Below are 20,582 nucleotides of genomic sequence, written 5' to 3' on the forward strand. Positions count from 1 at the left end.
ATAAATAAATATTTTTTTTTTGAGTCAGTGTTTCGCTCTTGTATCCCAGGCTAGAGTGCAATGACACGATCTTGGTTCACTGCAACCTCTGCCTCCCGGGTTCAAGCGATTCCCCTGCCTCAGCCTCCCAAGTAGCTGGAATTACAGACATGCGCCACCACGCCCAGCTAATTTTTTTGTATTTCAGTAGAGATGGGGTTTCACCATGTTGGCCAGGCTGGTCTCGAACTCCTGACCTCAAGTGATCCACCCCTCTCAGCCTCCCAAAGTGTTGGGATTACAGGTGTGAGCCACCGCGCCTGGCCCTGCGTTTATTTCTAAAGCATCTCCCAGGTGATGCTGCTGGTGCAGGGACCACGCTGTAAGTAGCAAGGCACTAGATTATATTGAGGCTCTCGTGGGCTCCCAGGCAGCTGATTAAGGGCATTAACCACAGGCAGAGAGAGAACTGGGGGCTGCCTGTGGCCTGTGGCAGAGCACCCAAACTAATCAACTAATTTTCTATTCAAAAGATTCATGGTAAGCGTTCAGTAACAGGCAGGGCTGCCTTAAAGCCATTAGTAAATGGAAACCACCCCCTGCATTTCACAACTGCTGTCTAATTACCTTCATGTAACCTCTCACAGCACCCTAAGCCAGCTCTTTCAAGTGCTGATGCCACTAATCAAGTCATAAAGCCTTAAAGCATCATATTATTAGCCTTGATAACAGAGTGTAAAACAAACCAGAACAACAATGCATTTGCTTCTCCTCCCAGCTGAGGCCATCAGTCAAGCTAACACAACCCAGGTCAAGGAAAAATGCACTTAACCAGTGAGAATCCCATATCCAGGATGGGCCATGCCAGAGAAAAGTATTAGCTTTTTAAATGAACTATTTGAGAAGATTCTGGAAACTGATATGACCGGCCACAATTTCAGAGACTTCTTTCCTGTTTCCATCTCCTTAATTTGAAAACCTGTAGAAGCTTCTACTTCTCCCCACAGCTTCTGCTGAGTCCTCTCCCCTCCCCCTGCCTCACTCAGGTCACCTGCTTAGGCACAGAGTGACCGGTTCAGGTCAACCCCCTCACAAACCACAGTGCTCCCCATCATGGCTCAGTTCTAAAATCAGGCAGCCTGTGTTCCAAGTGCATGCCTATGGGACCCAAACCCCACCTCCTTGCGGCCCCAAAAATTAACCCCTCCACCGCTCCCCCCACACATGCCAACAAATCCGGGTTCTAAAGCGCACAGAACCTCAGCACCCTCCTATACACTGGGGGGGATTCACAAGACACAATCCCTGAACCTGAGAGGAGATACAGCACCCCAAGCTCATGCAGCAACCAGACCTCAAGGTCCCAGTGGCCAGTGGCCACCGATTTGGAGAATGTCCTATACTTGGGCCCACAGTTCTACAGCACACAACTAATGATAACTTCACGGTGGGGATTAGGTCATTGGCTCTGGAAGGAAACAAGGCTAAGGATGTGCCCTGCTTGGGGTAAGCACTCCTGCCGAGGTTGACTGGGCAGAATGTGAGGAACAATAATTAACCTGTCCTCCAATGGCCATGGGTGGGTAAGTCACCTGAGATTACACGCGAGTGTTAATGCTGGGACCACGGCTCGGGTCCTCCAACTGCCAAGTAGAGGTTCTTTTCACTAAATCACTCTCCCGTCACCTCCATTTTGGAATTCCTCAATGAAATTAGCAATAGAAGGTTTGTCTCTTATTTGCTCTTTATTCTCCCCACAACCTCAACCAATCTCTAGAACCCTCTTTCTCTTGGGGAAGCAATGTGATTTAACCCACCGAGGAGCTGCTCCTGTTCTGCTATCCATGAAACAGGAAGACGGCAAAGCAAAGTCACCTCCCTTCTCAGGAATTAATTTCCTCTTCCCTAAATGATGGGGTGAGTAGAGATGCTTTCTCAGATCCTTTCCAGCTTTAATTAGAATCAATGGGGCTGGGCGTGGTGGCTCACACCTGTAATCCCAGCACTTTGGAAGGCCAAGGTGGGCGGATCACGAGGCCAAGAGATTGAGACCATCCTGGCCAACATGGTGAAACCCCGTCTCTACGAAAACTACAAAAATTAGCTGGGCTTGGTGGCACATGCCTGTAGCTACTTGGGAGGCTGAGGCAGGAGAATCGCTTGAACCCAGGAGCTGGAGGCTGCAGTGAGCCGAGGTTGCACCATTGCACTCCAGCCTGGGCGACAGAACAAGACTCTGTATATAGGAAAAAAAAAAAAAAATTGCCAGGAAGAATTCTTAATTAGAGTTTTTTGTTGCATTGAGGTATTTTATTTTTAATGACTCTTTTAAATTATAGAAATTATAAAGTTAATTCATGCTCATCAGAGAGAATCAGAAAACATTCTTTTTAATAACTTTCAAAATCTTAAATGTACTTTTGATACAGAAAAATCAGGAAATTTATTAAAAGAAAATAACACCTATAAACAAACCTAAATATATTTAATTAAATCATATTTCAATCAAGAATCAAAGAAACCCAGGAGTTGGGATTGACTTTAGAGTGACCATACAGGATGAGTCTTGGACTCTGTCATGTACATCATGGGGGGATTACTATGATCCAACCCAATCTCCCACTGAGGCAGAAGGTGGGCAAGAATTCTGCCTCCACTGTCCCTGACAGGGGGACCACCCAGCCTCTGCTTGAACACTTCCCGCTTTTCCAGCCCTTTTCCAGACAACGCAGGCCATTTTGGAGGGCAGCTCCATCCACGCTTCTTCCTACAGCAGAGGGTAGTGACTATGCGCAGGCTTTTGAGAAAGCTGGGCTCAGGTTCAATTCCAGGCTCAGCCTCTTACATGCTCCATGACCCTCTGAACTTGAATTTCTTCACCTCTGAAATGGGAACAATAATGCCTGCCTCATTGGGTCATTGTGAGGTTTCAGTGAGAAAATGTATAGAGCATGCTTGGCAAGGTGCCTTCCACAGTAGTGTAAGTGATCAACAAACAGCAGGTATTATTGTTAAATCGTAGCTTGGATCAACGGCTTTCAAACTTTTCCCATTCTTACTCTCACTAATTAATTATACTTTGTATCATGACCCAGAACATAAAATATTTATGTACATATAAATATACAAAACTAGACAAATATTTTCAAGAAACAAATGCTGACCCATGTTCACCTGGCCCACTTAGACTTTTTTTTTTCTTACTTTCCTCTTTCTTTCCTATTCATTTCCTTTTTAAAAACTGCTGGTCTTGGCTTGGCACAGTGGCTCACGAGTGTAATCCTCACACTTTGGGAGGCCAAGGCAAGTGGACTGCCTGAACTCAGGAGTTCAAGACCAGCCTGGGCAAAATGGCAAGACCCCATCTCTACTAAAATACAAAAAGTTAGCTGGGTACGGTGGCACACACCTGTACTTCCAGCTACTGGGGAAGCTGAGGCAGGATAATCAACTGAACCCCGGAGGCAGAGATTGCAATGAACTGAGATGGCACAATTACACTCCAGTCTGGGCAACGGAGCAATCCTGTCTCTAAATAAATAAATAAAATAAAATTGCTGGTCTTGATCACTAACTTGATTGCACGACTGACAAATACATTGCAAATTGCAGTTTGAAAAACGCTGGCCGGGCGCAGTGGCTCACATCTGTAATCCCAGCACTTTGGGAGGCCAAGGCAGATGGATCACTTGAGGTCAGGAGTTTGAGACCAGCCTGGCCAACATGGTGAAACCCTGTTTCTACTAAAAAAAAAAAAAAATTAGCCAGGCGTGGTGGCTCCCTACTCGGGAGGCTGAGGCAGAAGAATCGCTTGAACCTGGGGGGCAGAGGCTGCAGTGAGCCGAGATCTTGCCACTGCACTTCAACCTGGGCAACAGAGTGAGACTCTGTCTCANAAAAAAAAAAAAAAAAAAAAAAAAAAGGAAGAAAGAAAAGAAAGCAAGGGAGGGAGGGATGGAGGGAGGGAGGGAAAAAAGAAAAGAAAAACAGTGACTTATACTAAGACCAAATATCTCTTCCTGGCTGGGCACAATGGCTCACGCCTGTAATCCCAGCACTTTGGGAGGCCAAGACAGGCAGATTGCTTGAGCTCAGGAGTTCAAAACCAGCCTGGCCAACATGACGAAACCCTGCCACTACAAAAAATACAAAAATTAACCAGGTATGGTGGCGTATGCCTGTAGTTCCAGCTATTCAGAAGGCTGAGGTGGGACGATCCCTTGTGCCCAGGAGGTGAAGGTTGCAGGGAGCCGAAATGGTGCCTGGGCAACTGGGCAACAGGGCCAGACCCTGTCTTAAAAAAAAAAAAAAAAAAAAAAGAATCTACTCCTGTACCTTCCACTTTTCACTTCTAGCTTTACCTTCTGGAACCACGTGGATCTACTCCTCTGCTCCATCTTCCACATTAGACTTTTGCATCTGAAGCATTCTTCATTCTCTCAAGCAGTCATTTCATGAGATGGGGCTGCCCAATCCCCCTTGCTCCATCCCACTCTCCCCAATTCCTTCTGTGCACTCTGTGCCCCTTCCATCGCTGCCGCCCAGGATGACCGTGATCATCTAGCAGCTGCACTGCTCCTCCCTTGGCCTCTCCTCAGCCTCCGTTCAAGCACCCCGGCGTGAGCATCTTTTTGAACCTTCATGCAGGATGCTCTATCCATCCCCAGAGTAACCCATCTTGGTTTCTTCCAGCCCATCCCTAACTCTACTCAGAAAGCTGGTTCTCTCATACAAACGTGTTCCTTCTTTGTCCTTCCACAAATTAGGATGCCTGGGGGCTCATCAAATAAGAGCGAAAGTGAGGAAGAGTTTCAGTATGCATATTTGAGCCAAAACCTACAACCAGAAAGTGTCTCCTTCTTACTCATTTCTAAACTAGCTCTGCCTGCTAACCCTGGAACCAAACGGAGAAGGCCCCATCACCCAGCCACATCTATGTCCCCCTTACAGTGAAAGCGGCCCCAAGACAAGGAATCGCACACCTGGCTGCAAATGCAGCCCTTCAGAGCTGAGAACTCCCAGCACCACCTTGCATGGGCAGGAAACCATAGATTTCAGATACAGACACAGTTTCTCATGTCCTATCTGCGTTTGTAGTGATCAAAAAATACATTCATGGTAATGAGAAAAAATAAAATAAAATGCACACATATGTACCCAATATCATTACTCCAATTGCTAACAGTTTGTAATTTGTTGTTTTTTTTTTAAGTTTCCAATGCAGAGACAAAAATGTCTGCTCTGCCTTCAAAACCCAAGCTGCCTCCTCCTCGATCCCATCTATATCACTGTACTTGGGGAGCTTGTCACAAACACATTTAAGGGAGTGGTTCTCAGAAGAGAAACCCTCGAAAACCTGCCCCCCCAACATTTATGGCTTTATTATATAACCCGCGTCCCTAAATAATGTAGTTTTAAGTTTTTATCGACCTTAAAATGTGATAAAAAGATATCATGCCGTATGAATATTCAAGGTCTTGTTTTTCTAAATTCAAAATTACATTACTAAAATTCACTCAAACTATTACATGTAGATGTTGCTCATTTATTTTGCTGCTGTATAATAATCTATCACATGACAGCAATGTATTTACCCATTCCCTAGCTGATGGGCATTTGGGTTTCCACTGTTTTACCATTATGAGCAGTGCCACTGGGAATATTTTTAGTATATGTTATGTATACACACTGCCCACAGGAGCAAGTTTCTCATGATGATTATATGCCTAGGAGAGGAAATGCCAGGACATGCTATATGTGAATGTACAACTTTACAAGATACAGGTTGAGCATCCCTAATCTGAAAACCTCAAAACTTGAAATGTTCCAAAATCCTAAACTTCTTGAATGCCAACACGACACCACAAGTGGAAAATTCCAAACTTGACCTCAATCACATGACATGTTGCATCAAAATGCGGTCAAAGCTTTGTTTCATGTATAAAATCACTTAAAATATTGTACAGAATTACCTTCAGGGTATACATAGAAGGTGTCTATTAAATACAAGTAACTTTCACATTTAGACTTAGCTCTCATCATATCATCTCAAAAATTCCAAAATCCAAAATTTGAAATCCTTCGGTCCCAAGAATTTTGGATAAGGGACCCTCAACCTGTAACATCAAACTGTTTTCCAAAGCAGCTGCATCAGTTTACACTCCTACCAGCAGCTCCTAAATGACAATAATGACACATCTCCTCTTCAGTGCTTGCTACTGCACAGCTTCTTCACGCTTGCCCATTGAACGGGGATGAAAGGGAACCTCACTGTGATTTGTGTTCCCTGATTACTAATGAAATTGTCGCATAATAAAAAGAGATCCTCTCCCAACCTAACTCCCTATACTTTTCTTTCATAGCTCATATCGTCATCTATAGTTAAACATTTGTGGGATTATTTCATGAAAGCCCAACACTATTTTCTTCACCACTGCATATTACTGCATATTGCACAAGTGACACAAAGCAGAGCCTCTGTGTATCTGTTGAATTAATGAATGTATGAGTAACTGAGTACATGAGACTATTCAGCTAGTCTTCAGGCTCTGACCTGATTTTATTAAAGCCTGGGCTCGGCTGGGCACGGCGGCTCATGCCTGTAATCCCAGCACTTTGGGAGGCTGAGGTTGGTGGATCACGAGACCAAGAGATTGAGACCATCCTGGCCAACATAGTGAAACCCCGTCTCTACTAAAAATACAAAAATTTGCTGGGCGTGGTGGTGCACACCTGTAGTCCCAGCTACTCAGGAAGCTGAGGCAGAAGAATCACTTGAACCTGGGAGGCGGAGGTTGCAGTGGGCACCACTGCACTCCAGTCTAGTGACAGAGAGAGACTCTGAGATCATGCCATTGCACTCCAGCCTGGGCGACAGAGTGATACTCCATCTCAAAAAAAAAAAAAAAAAAAGCCCAGGCTCATGACTCAGGGTCTGACCTCCCCAGCTGAGTTATCATGGGGGTGGAAGTGACGAGGTACCACCTAACCTGGACTGAAGAGAGGGATGGGCTCAAGGATAGGGGCAAAGTCCACTCTCGAACCAGGGCTATTAGCCACGCCTCCTCAAAAATAATAATAGTAAAATAACAACTGCTCTTGTGAATTGCAAGCTAAGCATGCAATTCACACTGACTAATAAGAGCTACCATTTACACAGTGTGCTGTCACTTACTGGATTATTCACCTGATCCTCACAACTTCTCTCTGGAATGACTATGACATCCCATTTTACAGCAAAGAAAACTGAAGCTCAAAGAGGCTAAGAAAGTGCCCAGTCACTGAGCACATAAAGGATAAACCCAGAGTCAGAGTCAAATCAAGACCAGTCTAGTCCCAGAGCCCAGGCCCTTTTCACACACTGAAACTGGCTTGGCCCCATGGCCTTTTTTTCTTCTCTGCATAGGGCTGCTTTTCCTCCCCACCTGCCCCCACAAACCTCCCCAGGCTCCAAGTTTTGCTCCACATGCCACGAAGGCTTTCCCTGCACGTGAGGAAGAGTGCTCTGGAGTACAAGGTTAGCTGGCAATCTGTCCCTTACATTTGCACTGACATACTTACCTGGCAGTTCTCTGGCCACAAGATACTAGGTGTCACCCAGCAAGGTGGAAAGGGGACATCATCCAGGCCCATCTCTCCTAGGGTTCTCCCAAGACAACAGTTTCCCCTTCAGTTCTGCAGAAACCAATCCCTTTCCAACTTTGAAACGCTTTTACTGCAAACTGGAAGCAAACATCTAACAAATGCTGCTACACGCTGGACACAAGACATGTCTTACCTCAGCAAGAAATACTATGTAGCCACTAAAGTTATATAATCCAGACCAATCCATGTAAGCATATATGAAATTCTGTGAAGTGAAAAGAAAGCAACTCAAAAATAGCACCTACATGCCAAATGTAAGTAAACACAATATCCCCACCCAGACACCAGTGGATACTATAAATAGAAATGAGGGTTCACTACAACCTTTCTTCAGTGAAGCTACTTAGATTTCCAATGTCCCCCAGGAGGTACTTGTCAACTATTTATAACAGGTGTGATTCCAAAGCAACACTACAAAGAATTACTCCCGCAAGAATGAAAATTCTGTGTGGGTCATGATCACATCTATTTTGTTCTTCATGGCTGTGTCTCTAATGAGGAGGTTAAAGGGATCAGACCGGGGATCAGCAACTACGACCTGCTGCTAAACCTGGCCAAACACCTCCTTTTGTGAATAAAGCGTGATTGGAACACAGATACGCTCATTCATTTATGAGTGAGCTATGGCTGCTTTTGTCCTACAACAGAAAAATTGAGTCATTAGGACAGAGATATGGCCCACAAAGTAAAAATATCTACTCTTTTTTTTTTTTTTTTTTGAGATGGAGTGTCACTCTGTCGCCCAGGCTGGAGTGCAATGGCATGACCTTGGCTCCCTGCAACCTCCACCTCCTGGGTTCAAGCAATTCTCTGATTCTCCTGCCTCAGCCTCCCAAGTAGCTGAGATTACAGGTGCCCACCACCACATCCAGCTAATTTTTTATTTTTAGTAGAGATGGGGTTTCACCATGTTGGCCAGGCTGGTCTCGAACTTCCGGCCTTGTGATCTGCCCACCTCGCCTCTGAAAGTGCTGGGATTACAGATGTGAGCCACTATGCCTGGCAAAATATCTACTCTCTAGCCCTTTATAGAAAGTTTGCCAATCTTTGATCTAATGCTTAGACTGGAATTCTGTATACCGTGAATAATACTTATTGAATTAATAAATTCACTTATGAATGTATCATATAAATTTAAAACCTTATATCAAATTATAGTTAGGTTTATTTACTTCAATTAACCTAAACTAAGGTAAAAAAATAAGAAATAAGGGCCGGGCACAATGACTTATGCCTATAATCCTGGCACTCTGGGAGTCTGAGAAGGGAGAATCACTTGAGACCAGGAGTTCAAGACCAGCCTGGTCCACCTAGCAAGAACCCATCTCTATTAAAAGTAAATAATTTAAAAAAAATAACTAAGGCCTATTCACCTAGGGCACATAATAACAAATACCTAGCAAATGAGAAATACGCTCTTTTATTTATTGTTTGTTAAATTTTGATAGAGAGAGGTCTCACTCTGTCACCCACCTGAAATGCAGTGGTGCAACCATAGCTTACTGCAGCCTCAAACACCTGGGCTCAACAGATTCTCCCACTTCAGCCTCCCAAGTAGCTGTGATTACAGGCGTGAACTACCATGCCCAACTAGCATTTTAATTGTTTTTGTAGAGGCAGGGTCTCACTATGTTGCCCAAGTTTGTCTTGAACTCCTGGGCTCAAGGGATCCTCCTGCCTCCATCTTCTAAAGCACTGGGATTACAGGTGTAAGCCACCTTGCCCTGCCTTACTTTTTTTTTCTTTTTTTTGAGACAGAGTTTCACTCTGTGTCACCCATGCTGGAGTGTGGTCGTACCATCAAGGTTCAAGCAATCCTCCCATTTCAGCCTCCTGAGTAGCTGGGACTACGGGCGTGTGCCATCACACACGGGTAATTTTGTATTTTTTTGTAGAAACAAGGTCTCCCTATGTTGCACAGGCTGGTCTTGAACTCCTGGGCTCAAATGATCCTTCCACCTCAGCCTCCCAAAATGTTGGAATTACAGGCATGAGCCACCACACCCAGCACATGCTTTCTGATATTTAAAAAAAAAAAAAAAAATCAGACTCTTGATACCATTATTAGGAGCTATCTTCCATGGTAAACTTCCACCGTCAGTTTCTTTCATGGTGGAGAGGGACTACACCAAGTCACGTATGGCCTAGAGCTACGGTAAGCATCGTGCAGCCACTGCTTGCAGTGGAAAACAGCTGCTAGGAGCTTGGCATGCCATCGAGGGCTAGAAACAAGAGTCAAGTCTGGGTAACCAGTCGAGATGCTGTAATAATCCCCAAGCGTGGCTCCAAGTAGGACTTTGGCCTCCTGAGCCTTATATTCTGTATTTTTTTTTTCTAGGCAGAGTTTCGCTGTTGTTGCCCAGGCTGGAGTACAATGGCGCAATCTCGGTTCTCCACAATCTCCACCTCCCAGGTTCAAGCGATTCTCCTGCCTCAACCTCCCGAGCAGCTGAGATTACAGGCATGCACCACCACACCCAGCTAATTTTTTTGTATTTTTGGTAGAGACAGGGTTTCTCCATGTTGGTCAGGCTGGTCTTGAACTCCAGACTTCAGGTGATCCACCCGTCTTGGCCTCCCAAAGTGCTGGGATTACAGGCATGAGCCACTGCACCCGGCCTCCTGAGCCTTATATTCTAAGCCACTAAGCTACAGGCCCAGACTGACTAAGGTGAAATCATTTCATTTATTTTCTATGTAACTTCTGGTAGGGACAATGCATCAGAAAACAATTGTAGGCTCAATTATTTTCCCCTTAATTTATCAGTACCATCTGCATTATAATGTAACCGAATATTTTTAGTTCTGCAGACTTGATTATTCAGAGGCTGATCATTCAGCTGGTGGCTTTTTGAAGCTCATTATGGCCCTAGTACCAGAAGACAGGAGAGAGGAAATGAAAGGAGGTGAAACTCAAATCAGTGGGCGTTGCTTCTTTATTAGCAGATGAGACACCAAGATTGGGGTGAAGGGGGTGCGAGAGGGTGAAACCCCAGGTCTCCAGAGCTGAGGCTCTCTTCAGGCAGCTTTTATCAGACTCACACATCTTATACATCACAGCACACTGACAGTCTGTCAATAACTCTGTGATACTGGCCTATCCCTATAGTGATCCAAGAATATCACTAAGCTCCCTTCCTTTGTTCATATGGAAAACCAAAACTCCAAAAGAAATCAACAGTTGAAGCCTTGAGGCCCAGAACCAACCCTTGGCCTGCTGAAGTCAGAGGACAGGTGGGCCCTGACTCGGAAAAGCCCGAGGATGGATTCATTTAGGGAAATGTTTAGAAAAGAATGCTGGGAGGAGTCTAAGCCACTTCCTCATGGAGCCCTGCCTCCCTCTCCCTCCCTTCCACACATTAATTATTCCCAGCAGGCCTTCCCACTTCCCCGGAACCCACAGACAGAGAAGTCCAATACACTGGCTCTGAGCCCTGGGTCACACCCAAGGCCCCCTGGCACTGTCCCTCCAGCAGGAGGCTGAGCTGTGGTTGGAGACTTGACTCCAGTCCCAGGCCCACAGGCCCTTCAGCCCCGTCTGTGCCCAGCAGGCGCTGGGTGAACATTATTGAACAAATGAATGAAAGCCACTCATTATTTTAAGTGAAAACTAAGTCACATCCAAGGAGGACCACACTCCTAATTTCTCTAGTGACATTATTCTTCCAGCTGAGCCATGCAAACGCACCTCCCTTCTCTCTCGTCTCCTCTCCAGCCTGCTTCCTTTTTCCTTCCATCCTGAGCACTGGTGACTGAAGAAACCCTCCACCCAGGAAGGCAGCATTCTCTTCTATGGCTGACAACACACTCTCCCGTGGATGGACCCTGCGAGGTCTGGGAAGCCCTACTCACCTCAACCCAGTAGGCTCCAGACCGTCCTAAGTGAACCAACCACAGGAGAAAACCAAGGAGGGGGGAGAATGGGAGGAAGCACCCCCTGCTGCCGCCTCCTCTTACTTTCCCCGGGGCCTTAGCTCTGTCAGATTTTGAAGCATAATGAGTTTTGTTTCATAACAGTCTTAAATGAACTGGAAGGGGGAAGGGGATAACAATGATAAAAATCTTAATTAAAAAAAATTCCTACAGGCAAAGAGACTTTCCAGATCTTGAGACGTGATAAAAGTCTGCTGAGCTGGGGACCCTCCCAAGCCCCCAAGGACACAGCACTGGACATACGTTTACAGAGCACCTACTGCGTGCCAGGCACTCTTCCGAGGGATGCGGCAGTGAACGAACTCACTCTTAGAGAGGGAGGACAGGCAACAAAGATCACAAACAAGCAACTACAGAGGATGCGAATGGGCGAATGGGCAGGCGGAAGTGTTTTGGGAAAAGAGAAAGAGCAGGTAAAGGGGATGGGGCATTCGGGCAAAGGCACCGGGCGGTGCTAACTGGAGAGGTGAGGAAAGCCCTGTTGAGAAAGAGACAGACTTCTGAGCAAAGACTTGAAAGAGGCCAGCGAGGGAGCAATGCAGATGGGTATCTAGGTTCTGGAAGAGCAACCCCAGCAGAGAGGGCAGCGGTGCAAAGGCCCTGAGGCAAGCGCATACCAGGTGTGGGGCGGGAGAGGAGGAGTGAGGAAGCCAGTGTAGAAGACAGGGCCTCAGGGGCCTCCGGAACACTGTATGGACTCGTATGGACTCTGGCTTGTATTGCCTGATGGAAGCCACTGAACGGCTCTAAGTAGGAGAGAGACAGGTTTCCCTGTCATTCTCTGCCACCCCATCCCGACATTCTTCCTGGTAATCTCCCTTGATATCATTTAATAAATAGGACTCAAAGCCCTCTCTGACTTCTCGTGACGAGTTATGAACTCAAACAACCTTAAGAAAACCAGCAAGTCCCACACCTACTGTTCCCCCAAATCAATATTAGACCATCTTCCCTCATTCCAAAAAGCAAGGAGTTGAATCTTTTTTCTATTAAGAGCTGCTGACCCAGAGAAGAAATAGAAAATGTTAATTAATAAGCCAGGCGCGGTCAGGCATGGTGGCTCAGGCCTGTAATCCCAGCACTTTGGGAGGCTGAGGCAGGTGGATCACCTGAGGTCAGGAGTTCGAGAGCAGCCTGGCCAACCTGGTGAAAGCCTGTCACTACTAAAAACACAAAAATTAGCTGGGTTTGGTGGTGGGCACCTGTAATCCCAGTTACTCGGGGGCAGGGGAATTGCTTGAACTTGGGGGACGGAGGTTGCAGTAAGCTGAGATCACACCATTGCACTCCAGCCTGGGTGACAGAGCAAGACTCTGTCTCAAAAAACAATAGATGAATAAATAAATAAGACGGGCATGATGGCTCACGCCTGTAATCCCAGCACTTTGGGAGGCCGAGATGGGCGGATCACTTGAGATCAGGAGTTTGAGACCAGACTGGCCAACATAGTGAAACCCCATCTCTACTAAAAACACAAAAATTAGCCAGACACTGTGGCAAGTCCCTGAATCCCAGCTATTCAGGAGGCTGAGGCAGGAGAATGGCTTGAACCCGGGAGGCGGAGGTTGCAGTGAGCTGGGATTGCGCCACTGTACTCCAGTCTGGGTAACAGAGTAAGACTCCATCTCCAAAAAAAAAAAAGAAGAAGAAAAAGGAAAGAAAATGTTAATTAACAATTAAAGACGAAGGAAGAGCAATTTCATTCAGCAAATTTTTCTTGAGAGGGCAAAAGCTAAAAAGCTTGTTTTAGACTAAAAATGGAAAAAAATATATTCAGTAAGTACAATACGTATTTTAAAATACAGGCTACTTAACGTCGATATAACTAGCAATTAATAGAAAGGAAGAAAGAGAGAGATGGGGAAGAAAGGGAAGGTGGGTAGGTAGCAAGATGAGAATGGAAAATAGAGTGACAAAAACAGAGAGGAGCACTGAGAGATATGTGGAAAAGTGCAGAAGGCTCCAAACAGAGAGGCAGAAAGAAAAAGGGGCTGAAGTTCCACAGGGTCTGAGGTTTCTCAGTCTTCATTCACTCCCTGCAGTTTATTAGGTCCAAAGCACCAGTGCTTAATCTTTTCATTCCCTACTGCCCTGTGGCTGCCCTGATACTCCAATTAGCGGGCCCCCTATTTACACCTCTTTATCCTTACGCTAAGTAGAACTGGAGGAAGGGAGGGAAGAGACCGATTAAACTACTCTTCCTCTCTAAACTGCAGGCAGTGGCCCAGCCAACACTAGCTGGTCAAGCCAGGGGTAGGAGCAGAAATTCTCTTGTCACTAAATACACACCAGGGACGCCCCCCACCCCCGCCACACACACACAACAGATATGATATAAGCCACTGGGCAATCTTACCTGCTCAAGTTATAAAGTGAGCCACCACTTCTGAGACCAGGTCCCAAATACACCTTCTGTCAGTGGAACTTTCTGTCCCAAATTGTCCCCATCTTCATGTCTATCCCTCCCACTCAATGGGAGAGAAAAAAAGGCCCAAGTAAGAGAAAACTGAGGAAGCCCTAAAATAAGTTGAAATGCTTAGAAAGAAAGTAATAATAAATTAGAACAATTAGCTCATGGTAGCATAGCATAGCAGTTAACAGCACAGGCTCTAGGGTCAGAATGCCTGGCTCAGCTCTGCCACTGACAACTGTACTATGGCCAGGTGACCTATTCCCTCATGCCTCAGATTCCTCTTCTTTAGAAAGAGGACCAGTAATCATACCTGTGTCCTAGGGCTCTTGGGAGAATTAAAGTCAGTATTATACAGCATGTAAAAGAATGTCTGGCACGTGGTAAGCATTATATGCTCAAGAAATAAAAACACTTTTTAAAACGGAAAGCTTCTTTCTGAACCATACAAGAGAGAAAAGGTCTATGGTTTTATTTTCGTACATGCTATATGCATAAAAACAATCGCTACTGATTAGTATTTTCAACTCTGATCATTTCTACTCCACACTTTTAAAATATGAATAAAATTGCTTTGGTAAAAATATACAAAGACATTTGTTGCAGTGTTATTCAAAAAGGCAAATTATGGGAAATGACCTAAGTATCTGACAATCAAAGAATGTGTGAGTAGATCATAAAAGCCATAACAGGGAATTATGTGCAAATGTTAAAAATCACATAATCGGCCGGGTGTGGTGGCTCACGCCTGTAATCCCAGCATTTTGGGAGGCCGAGGTGGGCAGATAACTCGAGGTCAGGAGTCTGAGATCAGCCTGGCCAACATGGTGAAACCCTGTCCCTACTAAAAGTACAAAAATTAGCCAGGCATGGTGGCAGGCGCCTGTAGTCCCAGCTACTCAGGAGGCTGAGGCAGGAGAATCACTTGAACCCGGGAGGTGGAGGTTGAAGTGAGCAGAGATTGCGCCAGTTCACTCCAGCCTGGGAGACAGAGCTAGACTCTGTCTCAAAAAAAAAAAAAAAAAAAAAAATCACCTAAAGAAGAATTTTTAAAGACATGGAAAATACTTCTAATGTTAAATAATAAAGGATACAAAATTAGACTTCACTATCAGGTAGTATAGGGCAGTGAATATTAAACTAATCCTCTGGTACAAAACAACTACATAAGATAGATAAAATACAAAATAATTATAATAATAACGTTTTGAAGGTGTGGGAATACAACAAGGCAGTTAGGGCTTGAGGGACCAAGCTCCTAGAGGAAAGAGAAGTGCAGTGAGCTGAGCCATATATTAGATATATTAGTAGCTACTGTTTTCCCTCAGGTCATTTGCTAATTTGGTACAGGGAACACAGAGGTAAAACAGAAAGCAGCAAATGAAAGCTTTCTGCAGCTTTCTCCCTGGGCTGAAAAGACAAAAACTGGAGTTCAGGGCTATGAAAATATCCAAGATTGAAGAGACCAAGATCCCAGAAAAAAAGTGAACCCCAAAGAAATGAGTCCAGTGTTCTGTAAGCGATTTCTCTTCAAGGCACTGACACACAGCGAAGTCTTCTGTGTACAGAGCTAAAACCCAGGAATCCAAAAAAAAAAAAAAAAAAAAAAAAAAGCTATTAAAACACTAAAGCATTAAGCACAGATTTGGGTACTGTTTTACAGTGGCAAGCAGACGAAACTCTGAAATCAGAGCCTACCAAGGCCTCCTTGTACCATACTGCAAGTAAGGGCAAATAACAAGTACCCCAGCCTTAAGTGAATCAAGTTAAGGTCAAATAACAAATATACCAGCCTTAACTGAGCCTCTACATTTTCCATGGCAAAATGCCCAGCACTCAAACAACAATCACCAAGCATGTCAGGAAATAGGACCAAATCAAGAAAAATATACAATTAATAAAATCAAACCTCAGAAAGTATCCAAATACTGAAGTTGTCAGCCAGAACTTTAAAATTACAAGGGCCAGGCATGGTGGCTCACATTTATAACCCCAGCACTTTAGGAGGCCAAGGCAGGAGGATCACTTGAAGTCAGAAGTTCAAGACAAGCCTGGGTAACAGAGCAAGACCCCATCTCTACAAAAAAAAAAAAAAAAAAAAAAAAAAAAAAAAAAAAAAAAAAAAAAATATATATATATATATATATATATATGTATTTTAAATTAGCCAAGTGTGATGGAGCATCCCTATAGTCCCAGCTGCAGGAGGCTGAGACAGGAGGATCACTTGGGCCTAAGAGTTTGAGGCTGCAGTGAGCCAAGGTTGTGCCACTGTACTCCAGCTTAGGCAACAGAGTGAGTGAGACCCTGCCTCTGTTTCTTAAAAAAGAACTGAATAGATGGGCTTGACAACAAGAAGGAATAGCAGAAGAAATGACTGGTGTCATGGAAGATGGGTCAGTAGAAAAAAATATATTTGGCACAGAAAACACAGAAATGATTTCCAGAGACATGTGGGATACCATGAAGGGTCTATCATACATGTAGGAGTCTGAGAAGGGGAGGAGAGGAGGAAAGAGCAAAAGCAATATTGGAAGAGAGCGCTCCAAGAATTTTCTAAAACTGACCAAAAACATCAAGCCATGATTTAGAGAAGCACTCTGAACTCCACAGGGATACATACAAAGAGAACCACGCCTATGCACATCATAGTAAAATTGCTAAAAAAACAAAGCCAAAGAAGGAAAAAAGGATATGTTACTTGCAGAAGAACCACAATAAAATTGACAGATGACTTTTTAACAGAAATGAAGGAAGCCAGAAGACAATGGAATGCCATTTCTAAAGGACTGAAAGCCCAAAGTCTATACCCAGGGGAAAAAAAATCTCCCAAATATGAAGGTGAATAAAAGGCATTTTCAGACAAACAACAACTGAGAGAACTGGAACACTAGCAGGCACCCTCCACCACACACACACACACACACACACACACACACACACACACACACCCTAATAGGAGTTCTTTTTCAGCCAGAAGGAAATTAAGCTGAGACAGAAGTATGGTTATATGGAAAGAAATGAAGAACACCAGAAAGAGTAAGTATGTGGATTAATCTAAATTATTCTTATTTAAAACAATGTCTTCTGGGGTTTGGTAGAGAGAGAATTAAAATACACAAGACATGAAAAGGCATAAGGGAAGTAAAAAGAGCCTAAGTGTTGCAAGTGGCCTGACTTGTCCAGAAAGTGGTTAAAATATTAATTAAGGATAAACTCTTTAAAATTTTTTGTATTTTTTGAGGAGACATGCCTGGCATGTATACAGAGTCGGGTATGTCTCCTCAAAAAATACAAAAACTGTGCCAGGTGTGGTGGTGCACTCCTGCCGTGCCAGCTACTCAGGAGTCTGAGGCGAGAGGATTGCTTGAGCCATGGAGGTCAAGGCTGTAGTGAGCTGTGATCAGGCCACCGCACTCCAGCCTGGGTAACACAGTAATACTCCTTTCTAGGAATTTACCCCCAAAAAGAATCGGTACTCTTAGATTTATGTACAGGATATTTATCAAAGCATTATTTATAATAGTTAAAAAAATGATAAAAAAGGTAAATTCCTAATAATAGGGACTAGTTAAATAAATGATGGGACCCAGTGTCACGTACACAGTAGGTGCTCCATAAATATCCATTGAACATGGAGTCCATATGAAAGGATAATAAGCAACTATTTTTTTAAAGTTTCCAAAAAATATTTAATGAGTAAGATAGTAAATCACATTCAAAAGAACCCTAATATGATTTTTAAAGTATAATATCATAGCTAATATTTATTAAGAACCCTAATACAATTTTTAAAGTATAATATCATAGCTAATATTTATTAAGAACTAATATTTATTAAGTTCTAATATTTATTAAGAATGAGCTATAATATCATAACTAATATTTATTAAGAACTCTGCTAGGTAGCCGGGCACGGTGGCTCACGCCTGTAATCCTAGCACTTTGGGAGGATGAGGTGGGCGGATCACCTGAGGTCAGGAGTTCAAGGCCAGCCTGACCAATATGGTGAAACCCCTATAAAAAAAAAAAAAAAAAAGAACTAGGCACAGCCTCAAATGTTTTACATGTATTGTCTCATTTTATTTCACTCAGGCCTATTGTTATTTAAAGTGAATGAAGGATCCTGATTCAAACCCAGGCAGTCTGACTGCAGTGCTTAAATTCTTAATCATTAGACTTTACTGCTTAGAAAAAATACTGAAAGGAAATACATTAAAATGTTAACAGGAAGGAATTAAAGCCCATTTTTATTTTCTTCCTTATCCATGTCAGCATTTTCCAAATTCCCTATAATCACTATGAATTATTTGCAATCTCCCTCTACAAAAAAAAAAAAAATTATGAACTACTTTCACATACCATTTATACAATTTCAGTGAAAAAGTCTTACTGCTAACAAAGCTTTACATTATGTCTGCTCCAGGCCTTAGAATCAGGAGACTATGGTGTAAATGTGAGCAGGGAAGGCTGATGAGCCCGATGCAGACTTCAGAGCCCACGACTTCCATTCCACAAATATGTCACAAGTGTGGATTTTTACACACACTGTGCTAGATAATCTTCCCAATAGCCAAGTAGATGTGACCACCTCAGGAAACGGAGGTTCAGGAAGGTGAAGAGACCCTCGTAAGGACACACCGGGCACTCGAGCTCTGATTGGAGGTCCCCCCACTTGCGGCCCAGCCACCAATGGTTCCCCCAAATCCCGTGGAACAATTTGGGGCAGACCTGAGAGCACATTCAGTCCCAAACCCTTCTGGAAGCTAACGACGTGTGGGAACCACACACCCATTGTGCCCAAAGCCCAGGGACGGCACTGAGATCCCACCCTCAGAGTTGCACCCCCTCAGAAAAAAATTATGCAGAAGAGTAAAGAATATGGCTTCACAGTTCTCAAAGCACTTTTGCATTTTTTTAAATCTCATTTTACTCTCAAAATAAATCTTTTCAGTCAGTAAAACAAAGGTACTGAGAGGACAAGGAAAATGAGGCTCCAAGAGTTAGACTGCGGTCCACGAATAGCCCTGGAGGGTTGGCGTGGTGTTTCTTCCACCATATTATAACAGTCATATTTTTGAAGGAAACTCAGGCCATGATGTCTGGTAAGGCGAAATGGGAGGCAGGATAAGCAAGTGGGAAAAGAACCTGCTTTTACAGTCACCCAGGTCTGAGTTCCTGAGTCTCAATCCCTGCCCTGCAATTTACCAGCCATATGACCTTGAATGAGCTTCTGCATCTCTTTGTGCCCCAATTTCCCCATCCATACAATAAGGATAAGAATGTCTTCCTCATGCAGTTGCTCTGAGGGTTAAATGGGGTAACAGACCTAAAATGACGGTGTGCAGCTACACTTAGTAGGCAGCTGTTACTTTTTTTTTTTTTAGACAGACTCTCACTCTGTCGCCCAGGCCGGGGTGCAATAGCGTGATCTCAATTCAACACAACTTCCACCTCCCAGGTTCAAGTGATTCTCCTGCCTCAGCCTCCTGAGCAGCTGGAATTACAGGTGCCTGCCACCATGTCTGGCTTTTTTTTTTTTTTTTTTTTTTTTTTTTTTTTTTGAGATGGAGTCTCACTCTGTTGCCCAGGTTGGAGTGCAGTGGCACAATCTCGGCTCACCACAACCTCTGACTCCAGGTTCAAGCGATTCTTCTGCTTCAGCCTCCCAAGTAGCTAAGACTACAGGTGTGCAACACTATGCCCAACTAATTTTTGTATTTTTAGTAGAGATAGGGTTTCACTATGTTGGCCAGGCTGGTCTCAAACTCATCACCTCAATGATCCACCCACCTCGGCCTCCCAAAGTACTGGGATTATAGGCACGAGCCACCGCACGCGGCTGCAGCTGTTATTTTTAAAAATGTATCCTGTCCCCCAACATATACAAGGTGAGGTTGCCCTGGCCAGAGCACAATGCCTCACCTTTCTAAAGAAAACAATCCAGACTACAGAGCCCATGCAGTCTGGGAGGCTGAGGCGGGCGGATCACCTGAGGTCAGGAGTTCCAGACCAGCCTGGGCAACATGGAAAAACCCTGTCTCTACTAAAAATACAAAAATTAGCCAGGCATGGTGGCACACACCTGTAGTCTCAGCTACTTGGGAGGCTGAGGCAGGAGAATTGCTTGAATCTGGGAGGCGGAGGTTGCAGTGAGCCATCGTGCCACTGCACTCCAGCCTGGGCGACAGAGGGAGACTCAGTCTCAAAGAAAGAAAAATAAAGAAAGTAACCCATTTATCCTTCTCCAAATTCTGCCATCTTGGTTCCTCTTAACTATTTCAAAAAGACTAGATTCATCTCAGCTACTTGCCTTTTTAAAACTCTTTCCAAGCTTTTAAATTTAAGCCCCTAAAAGTGTCCTCACAGAAGCAGCAGGAACGGGTTGAAGAAGACAGAACCCCCAGGCTCTGTGTTACTCACCGCTGTGCAGATTAGATCAGAAGGGTTTAGATATGGGAGGATATGGCATACGGCGTGCCCTGAAGGGAATCACACAGGTGACCAGCGGATGGGAGGGGAGGGGAAGGAGGGCAGGCCACCAACACAGTGGAGAGTGGAAAAGGAGTGTCAAGCGGTACGTGGCCAGGGGCCTCAAGGGAGAAAAGGAGATGGA

At 44.4% G+C, this 20,582-nt stretch overlaps 1 protein-coding gene across 16 annotated transcripts in view; it reads right to left on the reverse strand.

Moving 5' to 3' along the window:
• Nucleotides 1-20,582, reverse strand: part of TRERF1 (transcriptional regulating factor 1) — a 237,929-nt gene that overhangs the window by 203,809 nt on the left and 13,538 nt on the right. The window contains exon 1 of one of the 16 annotated variants that reach the window (XM_037745301.1): nucleotides 11,476-11,758. The exons of the other annotated variants lie outside the window; for them this stretch is intronic. The gene's annotated coding sequence lies outside the window, so the exon portion shown is untranslated. Of the gene's footprint in view, nucleotides 1-11,475; nucleotides 11,759-20,582 lie in introns of those variants that run through there. 16 annotated transcript variants of the gene reach the window in all.

This window comes from Cebus imitator, unplaced genomic scaffold (assembly GCF_001604975.1).
Source record: "Cebus imitator isolate Cc_AM_T3 unplaced genomic scaffold, Cebus_imitator-1.0 Scaffold197, whole genome shotgun sequence".
Lineage (NCBI taxonomy): Eukaryota > Metazoa > Chordata > Mammalia > Primates > Cebidae > Cebus > Cebus imitator.